This window comes from Protopterus annectens, chromosome 4.part0 (assembly GCF_019279795.1).
Source record: "Protopterus annectens isolate FY-2018-M chromosome 4.part0, PAN1.0, whole genome shotgun sequence".
NCBI classification, from domain to species: Eukaryota; Metazoa; Chordata; order Ceratodontiformes; family Protopteridae; genus Protopterus; species Protopterus annectens.
In genome coordinates, this window is record NC_056733.1 from 1,952,397,113 (window position 1) to 1,952,413,350 (window position 16,238).

A 16,238-nucleotide genomic window follows, 5' to 3' on the forward strand; every position below is an offset into this window, starting at 1 on the left:
TACTATGTGCAGGACATTTGAACCTCTTGTGGGTGTGCTAACTAACTGTTCCTGACCATTTGCACTGATAAAGTCCAAGAACCTCTGAGTCAGCATGTTTGTGATCATGTATGTTTCCTAGTCAATAGTAGGATAATTAAAGTCAACAATGAGTAGGTGTTGGGCTGTATGGCAAGAGTATCCAGTAAGTTCAGGTATGTGGTATGCTTTTCCTGTTTCATGGTGGGGGATCTACAGCTAACTATGATGTGATAGGGGGCTTTGCCTACAGTTAATTAGACATGGAGTAGGTCAAGAGTCATTCTGTTTGACCAGTCTCAAGGTGTACTTATCTTAATTGAAGATGGATACACCTCCTCCTTTGGTTATTTCATGCTCAGTTTGTGGTCTGAACATATAAAATGCATTCCACACCTTTGAACCATGTCTCAATGACTGCACAGATGTTAGCATCTTCCAAAGTGAGGAGTGCTTCCAGGAAATGCAGTTTCTTGTTTAGACTCCTAAGCAGCAGTACCTTGAGTTTATCTAGAGAGGATTTTGTTATGTTGGGAGGTTTGGTATTTTGACAATGCCTAAACAAGACACAATTGGGTGGCTAATCTCTTTGCAGTATCCAAAACCCTAGAGGAGACAGATGCAGATCATCTCTGGCAAAACAACATGGCACAGCATGGCCTATCGACCATGTCTTCCCAGGCTGATAGATGCTACATCCCCTTGGACTGACACCAGAATCTATGCCAGTTGTTAAAGTCACTAATTTTTTCTTTGTATTGTGGCATCATCCTTGGAGAAGGTAGAATGCTGCTTAACACTAGGCTTATACCTGCCTGTGACACATAATCTGAGAGCTCAGTCATGTCTCTCTTCATACAGTCTCAAGTCTTTCGCCCCCACATGGTCTATGATGGAGTCATACTTGTACTTGTGGTTGAGTGACTTGAGTGCTTGAGTGACTTGATGGATCATTGCACATGACAGGTAGCTAACCATAAAATGCTCCTTATCCAGTCTGGTGAAGAGAACATCCATGTGCCTCACAATGGAGTCACCAAATGATCAATATATTAGGTTTTGTGGTGTTAAACCTTATGGGCTTATTTTTTGAGAAACTGGTGTGTGTACTCTTATGTATTGCGGTTGTTTTTGTTTTTGCATTGTTGTGTGTGTAAGTGATTTCCATTTGGGAGACCTCTGATCATTTCATAAGTTATTAGTGAGAACCTCCACATATGTGGGTTTACATTTCATGTCCTTATTTAGTGTGGGAAGTGTGTGTGTGTGTATGTGTGTGTGTGTGTGTGTGTGTGTGTGTGTGTGTGTGTGTGTGTGTGTGTGTGTGTGTGTGTGTGTGTGTGTGTGTGTGTGTATGTATGTGTGTGTGTGCTGACAACCTGTTTGACATTCAGTTTGTCCTTAAGTGAGAGTCTTGCCTCCAGTTTCATAACATAACTACATCTTTCACATAAAGTATTTGTTTTAGTTGCAAATGCTTGTCAGTATACATGAGACAACTGCTACATTGCCTCAGGATGCCCAAGTCTATCAGGCTGGTTAGAGAGATTATGGGGAAACTGCCCATCCAGGCCCTTACTATATGTTTTATTAGGGAAGGTAATGGAGTAATTGTCAGGACTGTGTTGGTAGTGCTGAGATGGGGAAACTGCCCATCCAGGCCCTTACTATATGTTTTATTAGGGAAGGTAATGGAGTAATTGTCAGGACTGTGTTGGTAGTGCTGAGATGGGGAAACTGCCCATCCAGGCCCTTACTATATGTTTTATTAGGGAAGGGAATGGGTTAATTGTCTTGACTGTGCTGTTAGTGCCGAGACTACAAGAGGGACCTATACTTTGTGTAGGCTAAGGTTGATCAATAAGGCAATGCTGCTCAGAGCACAATTGAGTCACTCCTTCAGCAGCAGAAAAGCCTGGAAAGGTTTAACTGATAGTTGTTTAGGGCAAAACTGAGCTTACTCTTGCATCTGTACAAGGGCCCTGCTAACCTCCACTGTGTGAAGATAAGCACCACACAAACATGAGACTTAAATACAAGCAAAGAGAAACACATTTTAAGCCAACTACCAATAATGAAAGCACACAATAACCCTTCCACTAGCAATCCCCAACTCAGGCAGGTGAGATCTGTACACTTCTGCCACAAGGGTGCAGGAACAACACCTTCTTAATTTAGAATAGCTGATTTGGAGCTCAACTGTAACAAGACCACACAAACTACCTACAACAGCCTTACAACTAACAGATACAATGTAATACAGTGCAATTAACTACTTTAACCATCAGCAGACAATACATTTTTTTAACTAAAATTTGAAGTTTAGAAGCACAACGCATATATCTCTTTACAAACAGGACAAGAAAATAAAGTAGGGAAGTCTATCCAAGTGTTCTGGATAAAGTTTCTCCTGTGCAGTATAAACACCACATCAGATTTCCTTTGTTTTAGACATAGATTGGTGTGATCTCAACAGTTAAATAACTAAGTAAATAATAAAAATAAATTAGATGCCTGTTAACTGCTTACTCTCAAAATCAATTGCAGTGCTGCTATGGATAAAATAGGCAATAATAAAAGTGGACTTGAATACAGACAGACAATGTTCTTTGTCTCTGACTCTTTAGCAAGATAACCAGAACCATCAAATCATGAAATCTGAATATAACTACCTCACTTTTTAATAATCATGTGTTTAGGTCTGCATGTGCCATAAGTTCAACAGATTAATATATTAATTCTTTCATATTCACATGTAGTATTGCTGGGGATAAAGGAGCTACAAGTACAGTTATAATGCATAGGCCTAAATTTAAACGGTCCTCTTCCTTTGGTAATCACTGTTTATGACACCAAGCAACTACTTCATTTCAAGGAAGTTGAATATTGTCTTTGCATCTCACTGGAACTGTCAAACAAAATTAGAAGAATTAGTTTCCTCTTGTTTTCTGTAATTATTTATGTCTTTCATTGCTTGCCCATTCTTTTTGTTTTTATGTCTGCTTTTTTTGGATGGTACTAATATTCTATTCATATTAACATACAGAAAGGTGTAGCTAATGTATACAATAAAGCAGGAGCTGTGCATACTGTCACATACTCAAGGGTATTGGGAAGAACAATTCCAAAGGGTGGTTTTGAATGTATAAAAGGGGTATTTTTCTCTAGACAGAATTTTACTCTTTTTAGTCTTCATATGACAAGTATACATTTTGAAGTGCATGTTTATTGTAGTAGTCATTCTACCCATTTGGCATTTCTTGTGAGGGATTATAACTTTTTAAAGTATGTGGAATTTTGATATGAATTGAAGGACCTTATGTAAAACTGTTGCACTTTTGTTGCACAATTTTATTTACAAAGGTTGTTTTGTAGCCTGTTTCATAAAATGCATTTTAGATCTGACTTTTACACTTTCCGTGTCATTATTCAGTTGGTAGTCCAAAGAAGGAATACTGGTAGTCTCAGCAGAAAGTGTTAATTTTTGGTAATATGGGTACCTGCTGAAAAACAATGCACACACAGACATATATAACTACTCTCTCTCTCTCTCTCTATATATATATATATATATAGATAGATATAGATATAGATGTGCATCTCTCTCTCTCTGTCTCTCTCTCTCTCTCTATATATATATATAGATAGATAGATAGATAGATCTAGATATATACACATTATACAAACATACACACACACACACACACACACACACACACACACACACACACACACATGCATATGTTAATGTTTTATCTGTTTATTGCTGAACAATCATTCTTACCCATTCTGGTATAATATCTGCAAACACAAAGAAATAGCTAACCGTTGGTTTCAACTGATGAAGCAGTCACTAAGTATGCAGGAATAATCTCTGCTAGCTGACACAGATGAAACAAAACTCTAATAATTGTGCTAGTGGGTGGGTAGAAGAACTGCAGTTGAATACTCTAAATATGCAATTGGTAATAGACAAAACAATACAAGCTAAAAAGTCTAAGGTTTGACCAGTGCCATGAATTCATGGAGAAGGTGTGCCTTATGCCAAGTAAAAATTGTAGTAGACTGTATTAAATGAGCCCTTGTTTGTTTTGTGAACCTTCTTCCTGTCCTAGGTGTAGGGTTTTAATGAGTGCATTAGTGATGTCTGCTGAGAGCTGGCATTATATGTATCAGAAAGGTGGAGGTCTTTTATGATATCATGTTGAGTGTGACTTTACCGCTCCACTATCTCTGATTAAATGAATTGGGAAGATGTAAGCTGACTGCAGAGTCTTCTTCCATTGCATGTCAGAGTTGTTGGTGAGTGAAAAAATATCTGTTAGTAAGATTAAAAGGCTGTGAGGTTGTAGGGATTCAGGACTGAAGTAAGGCCTATTTGGCCTGAGTTTGCTTCTTCCTAGGTACCTAAGTTCATAGGTGTATACTAAGGTAAAGACCACTGTGACCTTTATAAGTCTAGCCAATCAACCCAATTATATCACATAAGTTTATGTGTCATACATGCTATTTTAAGAGGTACATGTAAAGTAAAGCAAGATTTGCAGGCTGCCTCTGTCCCTTTGAGACATGGGTGCAAGACCCAGCGTGTATTTCCAATTTCCCATACTCTGGTCCATGGTCATCTTAAATAGGGTTTGGGAAGAGCTCTGTTTTATATGGATGGGAAGCCTGTTCCAGAGAAGGGGTATTCACAGAAGCACATACCTGTCCCTCCAATTTGTCCTGTTAATGTCACAATCAATGCTTAAATCTCTAGATTGAGTAATTCTGATGGTATTCCTTTTGTGGATATGCAGAAGTCCATCAAAGTGGGATCCAAGGATGCCTTGTATGCTAGGCTTAGATTGCTTCTCAACAATCTGTAGGAAACAGAGTATTTAGATAGGGCTTTGAGACAATCTGCATAGGACATGCTGTTTATATCACATATTCATTTTGTGAGTAACCTTTAAGTGCATTACAGTTGTTGCATATGCCTGGTCAGGTACATATGGAAGGGGTGCATTGTCGTCAATGATTGGCCTGTTGATGGACCAATGCACTGAAACAATGACTTCCTTGGCCCTAGATGCCATGCCCTTGTTTATAATTTGAGCAACATAGAATAATTTGTTTACTACCTTAGGCACATGTTGGTGTAAAGCCAGGTTACTATCAACATACATACCTAAATCCCTGACTACTGGTTCTACTGTAATGGGTGTGTTATTGATAAGGCTGATTTTCCAAAAGGTACTATTATGCAGTATGCACCTCTTTGCCTTCTTCCGTTGCTTTAGTGACCTTCTCAAAGAAGTTTACCAGGTTAAGTAGGCATATTCTGCCTCTGATGAAACCAAACTAGGTTGTATCCAGTATTTGAAGGTTTTCTATGCTGTCATTAATCATTTCCATGATAATTCTTCCCATAACTTTGCATATAAGACTAGTCAGACTTATGGGTCTGTAGTTCCAGACGTATATTGATGGCCTGCCTTAATGCAGAGGGATGACCATTGCAGTTGTCTGTTTGCATAGCAAAAACCCTGTCTGGAGGCTAACTCCAATGGTCTCAGTTGGTCATTAGTCATAGATGGGTGTATTAGTTTGATTGTATTTCCTGGGGTGTGGCCGGGGTTGAAATTAGAGCTGAATTTGTTGGCCTGCATATCTGATATATCTTCTAGATCCATGCAGTTGGCTCTATTTATAACCATTTCTGCACACTGCTGTGTGCTGCCTTTTTTAAGTTTTAGACATGCAGTTGTCCTTTGTCTGAGGCAAGCTTTCCCTCAAATTTAACTCTATAGACTTAATCTGACTTCTTAGCTATTTGTTTAGCTTGGCAAAGGTGTATTTATGATACTAGGCAAAACAACTCCTCATCTTGGTTGCGACCTTTTTTCTTTTGTGGTATAACCGCTTTATCTTTGGATTCCACCAGAGTGGTTTGTTTTTTTGAGTTATCACTGGGCTTATTTCTGGTAGGCACTGCTGTCCCTATCCATTTACTGATGTGATTTCACAAAGCTTCTCTAAAAAATCCCACATAGGCAGCTGTACTCAAAGGGCTTGGGGGGGGGGGCTTGAAATGTTAACAAGTTATCACTTAGTAATAAGAAGTTTGCCTTATAATAGTTTCTAAATGTTACAGTGTTAACCAGGGTCAAAGAACCACTTTTTATTAAAAAAAATACAGCTTTGTGGTCTGATCTTACTAGAGAGGATACTACACTGGATTAGAGGGGGTACATCATTCTCTCATGCTTGTGAGTAGCATGTTAAGTATATTTGCACTTCTAGGGGATGTATGGACTATCCGGTCCAAGGAGTTTGTATTTACAATATCTAGGAATATCTGGGCCTGTAAATTTGTGGTCAAGAAGCTATCCCAGTTTATAGTGGGGTAGTTGAAATAAACCATGAATATGATATTGAGTTGAGGCATAAGTGTCCCCAGTATTCCACATTTGAGCTATATGTTTCTTGGGTCATAGAGTGTGATCAATAGCATACAAGGATAATATATGATACTTTGCCTATAGAAATCTGGACATGGAGAAGTTCAAATCCATCATCATGTTTGACTAGTCCTGAAGTAAGTTTGTTTATGATATAGACTGATACATCTCCACATCTGGTCCCTGCCTGTGCTGTAGTTGGCCTGCATTTGTGGAAGACATTTTAGCCCTGCACTACCAAGGCACTCTCTGCTGATTTAAATCATGTCCCAATAACTGCACAGATGTCCACATTCTCCAGGGCAAAGGCAATCTAAAAGTATTGCAATTTCTTGCTTAGGCTGATAGCATTAAGTAGTAACACCTTTAGAATCTCTTGGGTTGGTTTTGCTATGTCAGAAGGTTTATGAGTGTAGCTTGCCTAAAAAGGCACTATAGAGAAGGATAATGTTTAGCCAATATATTATAGCCTAGGGATGACAGGTGCAGACCATTCTTGGCAAAGCAATGCAATCTGTTGACCATATCCTCCCATGCTGACAAAATTTGTACCTCCTTTGCATGTCAGAAAAAACTAATCCAATTATTGAAGTCAAGCATGTTCATAGGGTAATAGGTTCATAGGTGTATACTAGGCTAATGGCCCTGGGGCCTTTACAAGCCTAGCCCATAAGATTACCCTGGTATCGTGCCACCCGACCTTAGTTCCCAGTGCCTCTGTCGAGTAAAGCCACTGGAGGGATCCCTGGGGTGAATTTTCTATTTCCCATCCACTCATCAAGACTTCTGTTCAAGAGGGCCAGTGAGGTACTCTGCTTGACATGTATAGGAAGTCAATTCCATAGCATGGGCAGTCTCTGGGTTATGAACCTGTCCCTCCAGCATGTTCTGTTGATTGTGGTAATGAGGCTGAGGTCTCCGGAGTGTGTGGTGTGGAGGGATTAGGATTTCTATAGATGCAGAATTTCTAACAGAGCTGGGTCAGACATGGCTTTGTAAGTCAAGCAGAGATCACCTCTAAGTAGCCGATATGAGACAGAGAATAGTTGGAGTTTTTTTTTAGTCTGTCCGTATAGGACAAATGTTTAAGGCCTAGGATCCTCTTTGTGAGGTGTATTTTTCATAGTGTGGCATTACCTTTGGTGATGGTAGAATGTTGCTGAATGCTAGGCACATACCAGCTTGAGACACATACTCCAATAGCTTTATAACATCCCTCTTCATATGATTGAGTCATACTGGCACTGGTGGACTAATGACTTGAGTGCATGGGTGATTTGGTATATCCTGGCCCCTGACAGACAACTAACCATGATTTTCACCTTATTCAGATTGGTAAGCAGGATATATGTATGTCTCACAATGAAGTCTTCTATAATGGAAATGTTGGGTAGTGTGTTGGCTTGCTTTATGGGCATTGTAGTTGAGGCTCCAAAGGGTGTGTCTATATGTATTGTGTTGTTTGCTTTGGTGGAGTGCATTTTGGGTTGCTGATTCTTTTTATAGGACAAAAGTCTAGGAGGTCTTTGGGGATTAGGAAGGTTGTTTCCAAGTGCCTCAGCATATGTTGGTCTACGTGTTAGGTCTGTACTATGTATGGTGGGTGTAATACTTACATTACTAACAATGTGATTGTTATTTTGAGTGCTTTTGTGTGATTGTTTTGCCTCCAGTGATATAGTGTAATTACATCTCTCACATACTGTATCCATTTCTCTATATATTAGTTGATTAGATTGTCTGTGAACATGAAAAAATTGCTGCACTGTCCAAGGATGCCAACACCTACCAAGCTTGTTGAGGAAAAATTGGGAAAGTAACCATCCATGGTGTCATGTATTTTTAGGTGAACTATGGAGGGGTGATACAGCAGTCTAACTTGGGCACTATGACAGTAGAAACTATAGCTAGGTTATTTATGACTGAATTATGTGACAATGCTCCTCAGTGCACAAGCAAGTTGCTGTTTGCATAGCTGAGTACTGGGTAAAGTAAGGGGAAATATTTATAGGAAAACGTTCTAAGTGCCTACATCTATATAGGGCACTGCTAAATGCCATTGTGTGATGAGCAGCAGAATTTATAGACACAAAGAAAAGTGACTAAATCTATCAAAAACACTTCGGCTATTGAAATTATCTCACTTTGAACCTTCCAGTGTGTTTCTGAACTTGAGCAGACCAGGCTACCTTTCTTTTGCTACTAAAATTGCAGTCCCCATCATCTTAATGTAAAAGCATAATTTAGTTATCCAAAAGTGAAAAGGGATCAGGAACAAATCAAACAACTATCTACAACAAGTAATTAAAGATGATTCTAAGGCAAACAAGCCAGTGATGAGGAACATACACCTTAAGGTCTTAAGGTGATTTCAAAGCACACTAGCAACATCTGCACCAAAGAAAAACAAATACAGTTTACACTGATGAAATGTTGAAGTCTTTAGGAATAGGTACAAAAAATGAAATATTTCAATTTAAAGTACTTATCTTAGCCTAAATGGCACTAGATGTAAGACAAACACTCTGAGAACAAAGGCAATGGTGCCAAACATTTGATCTCTGTGAAACTGAGTCAAGAGCTGCACAAACTGAATTGAATTTATTTACAGAGAAAAGTGACAAGACCACCTAAAAAGCCATTTGATCAATAAATCAACCTCTCTGTAAGCCACCCTGTGTATTTTCTAACTCAGACAGATCAGGCTACATTTCTACTGTCACGAGAATTGCAGAGCCAACCTTCTTCATAAAAACACACTTTAGTTAGCCAAAATTGAAAAGTACCAGAAACAAATTAAGTAACTAGCTATAAAAAGTAATTTCCTCTTCAGACCTCCCTGTATGTTTCACAACTTGGACAGATCAGGCTATCTTTCTATTGTCACTAGAATTGCAGTTCCAGAATTCTTAATTTAAGAGCACACTTTAGTTAGCCAAATGTGAAAAGGCAACAGAAACAAATCAAACAACTAGCTGCAGCAATCAATTCTCCCTTTAAGATTTCCTGTTTATTTCCCAAATCAGACAGACCAGGCTACCACTAAAATTCTAGTCCCGGTGTTCTTGATGTGTTCTGTGCATAGGATACATTTTTTGTACAGGTAGTTAGCAATATGATTGGTAAATTGTCTTTGTCTGATTCATATGTCCTAATAAAAGCTATCTCAGGTGCAAACAGTACTCATCCAACTTCAATGAGGAAAAGAAAAACATTTTTTCTTTTCCACATTGAAGTTTTAGTGCTGTCTCTGAATATAAGGTGTATGAAAGTACCTTCAATGTCTTCAGTGTGATGGTGATCAATGTTTCTAGCTATGTCATTGACACCCCCCCCCCCCAGCTCAGAGTCAAAGCTTATCTCATTTTTAAAGTGCTGGACAAAACTAGCTGTAACATTCTCAGTAATTACTGCCATATGCTTTCCAATTTACTGTGTCACAAAAACTATCCTAAAAATTCTTACATTACATGTTTTCTTACATACTACTTTTCTATTTGCAGTGCAGCTTTTTGTTGCATTAAATCATTAATCATAAAGCAGAATGTCAGTTCTTTGTACTAAAGCAATTACTGTTATTAGAATGTTTATCAGAGAGAAAAACACAGATTTAATGGAATAAATGAAATATGTAGTAACTATCTAAGCTGAGAAACAACCCTGAAGGTTTAAAGAAACTAAGTAATAAATAAACTTTTGGGGGGATTCAGTAAAGCCTACATGATAATTTTGACCATACACATGTCTGCAGCGTGATGCACACATGGCTGCGAAAAGTTTTATATTCAGCAAATTATGTGTAGTGGCACACATTCATGTGTAAACACAGAAACTTTCATGGCATGCAAATGACAGCATTAGTAGCTGAATTTTATACTAATGAACAAATCAACATGGAGTGATTCAACAACCTCTAAAGCAACTGTGTAGCCTCTGTGTTCATGTTGGCCGTGTATTCCAAAACTTTCCAAATATAGCAATGGAAAGGAGTTTACATGGAAACAAGAGCAAGTAAAAGCTCTTTCATTTGTACAGAACTGATCTTAACATGTAACACCACACATATTGTTACTTGATTACACAGTGGGATGCTAGAAAATCAGAGTAACAAATACAAAAATACTTTTTTAAGAGCCATTACATAAATGCAGCTTCGATCTCCCACCCCCAAATGAAGAATATATTAGTAAGTAATGCAGACTGCTAAAATGTTTAAATGTAATGAAACAGAGTATTATACTGTAATGTAAGCATATGCATTATATAGTTGATGGATTACAGTCTCATTTTATTAAACAATGTATTTCTCTGTGCAGATATATAGGCAAAGTAATACCTTGCCTTGTGTTCACAACACTGGGCTCTTGTGCACTTTCCTGTGTAGATTCTGGGTTGTCAGCATGGTGAATATGCACATGAGGTCAAACTCATTATAATTGTTGAATCTCAAAAACGAGTAACTGTGTAGGGATGTTCACTTTGTGTAGGCACTTCCACAGTGTTCGTGTTGTATGCGTGGCAAGAGTGAATGATGACATCGGAGGGTGTCAGTTTACACTTGCAGAGGTAAACATGTAGGGTTGTGAAGGGTAAAAGTGCATGTAAGCAGTGCAAAATCCCCAAGTTCTATGTCATCCTCATTACTTGGTTGTTAAAATGTGAGGTCTCTGTCTGGTTTAATTCTTTTTTTTTCTCTGCTATTGTTTGCATGATATGTAGATAAACACAACCACGAGAAACAGAGGAATGGATGGTTGATTTTTCTGGGTTGTTATGTAGCTATTCTTGTAGCAGACTTGTATGTGTTAGGGCTGGAATACAGATGTCCCCGGGTTCGATTACAGGGTGTGCGATCTTTACTTTACTTTTTATGGTCCGTGATTGCTCGGTATCACAAGAATGGAGGAAACAAATATCAATTTTGTCTGCGCTTACCTTATTTATGCGAAGGTGTGCAGAGGTGTGGATAGCGCACTAGTGAGCAAGCAACAGATGTGTTTAATAGATGCTAATTATAGCATAAGCAGGTGAATTTCATGTTAATCAACCAATCTAGCACTGTGGAGCTTTTCAACAATGTGTAAATCATCCATGTAGCCTCCATTCTATTTTTCCACAATCCTTCAACACCATTGGAGTAGAGACAGAGAAACTGACACAATGCTAGGGGGTGCTACAGCTATTCTACGTCTGTATGTGCTAGAGGCTGATGCCAATGCTACTGGTGCTACTGACAATAGGCCTAAGCCAAGAAGGAGAAGAGTGTTCAGGCCCAGGGTAACTTTCCAGGTGCTACATGAGCTGGAGATTGTAAAGTGCTACAGGCTGGACTGGGACACATTACAAGAACTCTGTATGCTCTGCCACCCTCAAGTCAGAGTCATAGCCGACAAAGGGAAACCCATCCCAGTGGAAACTAAAGTATGTGTAGCCCTTAGAATATTAGCTATTGGTACTTTTCAAAGACCAGCTGGGGATATGATGAGTGCATCACGGGCATCAGCCTCCAGCATCCTCCACCAATTTCTGGATGCTAGGCTCATAGATTCCAGAGACCACATATTCTTCCCCATAGTTCTGAAGAGAGGGCCAGCAATATGGAGCTGTTTTACCATGTAGCACACTACCCTGAAGCACTGGGTGCAATAGATTGCACTTATATACACATTAAGGCACCACCTGGTGAGCAATGTAGAATGTACATTAACCACAAGGGATACCACTCCATTAACTGCCAAGTTGTGTGTAATGCCGAGAGAATTATCTTGAATGTGCATGCTGGCAACCCTGGCAGTTATCATGACTCCCATATCTGGCACACATCACAGCTGCACCAGATGTTTGTCAGGGGGGGCATCCCACAGGGCCATTTACTGTGGTATGCTGGCTATGCTGGCTATGCCCTGGAACCATGGCTGTTGACATCCATCAGAAGTGCACATACCCCGACAGAAGAATGTCATAATGAGGCACACGCTCAAACTAGAAACATCATAGAGCCAGTATTTGGGCTTCAAAAGTAATGGCTCTGGTGCCTAGACATGTCAGATGGAACCCAGCAGTATAACCCATGTACATGTATGCAAATATTCACATTATGTGCTATAGTCTATAATCTGATCCTGCCGAAACAGCTGCAGCAGGATCAGCAAGGGAAAGGGACATGCATCCCCCACCAATGCCTAGGTCACCACAGCCACAGTCAAAAGAGGACTTAGTGGAGGAACCCCTAGCTGCTGTCCCTGTAGGCAGACATAGGCATGCTCAATATACACTCGCTTTGGCTAAGAGACAATGCATAACACATTCACTGACCCCCTAGGGACCTAATATAATTCTCCTACTCACATACATATAGTAAAATTGATGCCAAGCAATTCACACAACCTTTACCCCCATTTATTGGCTGTGTGCTGGTTGCATCAGACAGAGTCAACCCTGAACTAAAGGTGTGTCAACTGCTGGATTGGCAGTGTAAGTCCTGAACCTATAGTGTATTATTTAATAATATTATGGCATATCCTTGCTTTTCCTAACTTGGTACAGTAAGCAAGTAAATAGTGGTGGATTTTTTACAGAAAGTACCTTAACATGTGACACCAGACACTTATTTTACTTATATTTTGTCCATTAGTAATTAGTAGGCTTCAGGCATGAAAGATTCACACAGTCATACCTCTTAAAAATACTTATGTTCCCAGCATGGCCTTAGTTTAGCAGCATACTTTAGTACTGGTAAATCATTTAGAAAGTGATGATACACATTGCAGTTTCAGACTTCATACTTGTTTGTATCATAATAACTGAGCTTTGTCCTGTCCCCCAAAAGGGTAGTGTACCCTTGTTCCTGCTGTGATGCCCGTGTACTGGCCCAGTAATCAAGGAGCCTCAATCCTCACCACTAGCACTAGTGAGGGGTGTCCACATTGGAGGATAACAAGTACGCACATAGTAAAGTACACTTTCCCTTAAGATCACACAGAGATCTCAGTGAGGCTGGGACTGGTTTCTCCATTTATCTCCAGATCTTCAATGAGACTCCCCACTGGTACAGTTATAGGGTTCAGATCTCAGCCAAGTAGTCAAGCCAAAACCACCAGTATGCTATCTGTCCATCCAGTGCATTGTGTCCCTGCCCAAGTAGCTGACAAACACTTTGAGATTTCATTTATATACAAATACACATACACTCCTAGGGAAGGGTGGCAAAAGTTCACTAGCTATGCTCCCTTCTGCCCAGGCTATAAGGTAATAATCACTGCCACCAACTACTCTTATCAGCTACTCTAAAGGCCGTTGCCAAAGGGTGTCCAATTCTACTGTGCAGTGTTACTGTTATCCAAATAATGTGTGACCCAGGGCTAAGACTATTGGAGTGGCTTGTACAGTATCACCAAATACATGCAAGTACACTAAGAGCTTAAATTATCTCTACACAAAACAGCCACAGTTAAAAGGTTAAAACTATTTAGTAATAAATAATAAAAACACAAGACAATATTCAATGCAACACAGTGACACTAGAAAGTTCAGATATCACAGGAAATACTTTAAAACAAAATTATAGTACAGTTTGACATAAATATAGAAAACAGCCAGACTAATTTTGTTAAATCTAAATCCTACTTACAGAGCAAGCAAATGCTGGTGAGTTGTTAACAGGTCTGAAGACAAATACAAAATGCCATCTCTTTCTCTTGAGATAGTTTTTAAATTGATAATGCACATTACTGCTGAGTCATTTCAGATTACATCATTATTGTCACTTCTACTTAAGTTTCCCAGCCTCACAGAACATAAAATTTAACATTTCTTTGTGATTTACAGCTGGCAGGAAGTTACAGCAATAAAATACACTTTACATGTAAAACCTAATAATTATCTCTGTCTTAAGACAATAGAAAGACACTCCTAGCCCAGACATCCTGTCTCTTAGCTTGAGATCACACACAGTCATAAAATTATTTTCTAATCAGCTTGTTTTCTTAGAGTTTGCAAGTTAACACTGTATGTCCCAGTTTCCTACCATGAAAACCATGAAAACATGCATTAGATAGGCATAGAGTTTATAAACATTTCTGCTGTTTTCCCAACAGGGTGCCCTGTGGTTACATTTTTGAAGCTCAGCACATAACAGTTTTCTTACATTTGTAAAGCAAGCCTTTGGATCATATTAATATTTACAATGACCTAGAATTATTTACAAAATTCTATCTAGCTAGGCTGGCAGCCTTCACATTTTATCACACCTGCCATAACAATAACTTAGCTATGCTGCTAGCAAAAGAACAGTATATGCATGTTTGTGGCATCCAACCTGGACTTCATTTGTTGGAAACTGCATATCATATTATTCCCAGTTAATATCCTTTCACATGTTGAGGCCAATGATATATAATGGCTTACATACTGCATGTGTTAGATAGCTGAATAATTACCAAGAAACACAGAAAGATAAGACAGAGATATATATTTGTAAGCATAATTATGAGAGGGTCTGTGATCACTAACTGCTCTATGCCCAAATATAGTAAAGAGAATTAAATGTACAAATCACAGCTGATGGTATCATAGCAGTGTACATTCTGATACAGTTGGTTGTAAGAATAATTACTTCATTTCTTTGATGCAAAACTGTTAGTGTGGCAAAGAGGACTAAGGTATCCCTCCTGTTTTATGAAGCTGTATTGGTGTGAGGGCCCAAATACTGACATATGTAGAAATGTGTGATGAGTGCTATAAATTTTAATGTGTTTTTACAGATTTTGCATATGTGTCCCTTAGTTTTATTAAGTTTTCTTCTTTGTCTTCTTTTAATTGCACTTTTGTGCAAAGCACCACATCCCGAAAAAAAGTTTGGCTAAATTTATCTTGTTTGCGCAAAGTGCAATATTATGGAAACAGGGAAAAACAGATTGCCTATTAAGCAGACACCCAAAAATAGAAAACAGACACATTCAATTAATTCTCTTAGCCATTGCAAAAAGCTGGCCTTGAGTACAGATGGGACTAGGGTATGTTATTACGTATAAACTTGAGATTTGACATTCACATTGCCCATACCATAACAAAAGTCCACAAAAACAGGAATTCTATATAGGAACAAACATTTCCTAACAAAAAACAACCAAAGAAATAATAGCCTGTGCACAACTACTCTCTACACTCACTTATGCCTCTCCAATTCTCATTAACCTAAGAAAAGCAGATATAACAAAACTAGAAACATGCTACAATAACATTGCTAGATTTGCCACCAGTTCTCCTTATAAGACCCACCACTGTACAGCTCTGAAACAACTGCAATGGCTAGAACTCCCCCATCTACTACTGTATAACCAACTAACACTATCCCATAAGATCCTACATCACCCAGATAAAACTCCTGCCCTAAGAAATGTACTCCAGCTATAAACTGGTAATAGAATATTATGAACAAGTAACAAACAGCTATTAGAAGTCTCTAAGGCCAATAACTCTGCAGGTGAATCCCTATACTTTACATACATGGCTAGAAAATGAAATTCCCTGCCCTCTAACATCACTAGTAAATCCTCAATAGCAGAATTCAAAACATCCTTAAAACATCACCTGGCTAACAATTGACTTTGCTTCTGCTCCACTCCAGGGTAGTATATCTTCTTGTAAATAATATCTAATTTTCTACTCATTTACTCATTCATCCGTGTTTACCACTATGTTTGACTGTTACCTGACCTTAGATAAACCATTGTAAAATTTGTATTAATTTCTTCTATTATATATTGTATAGCTCTG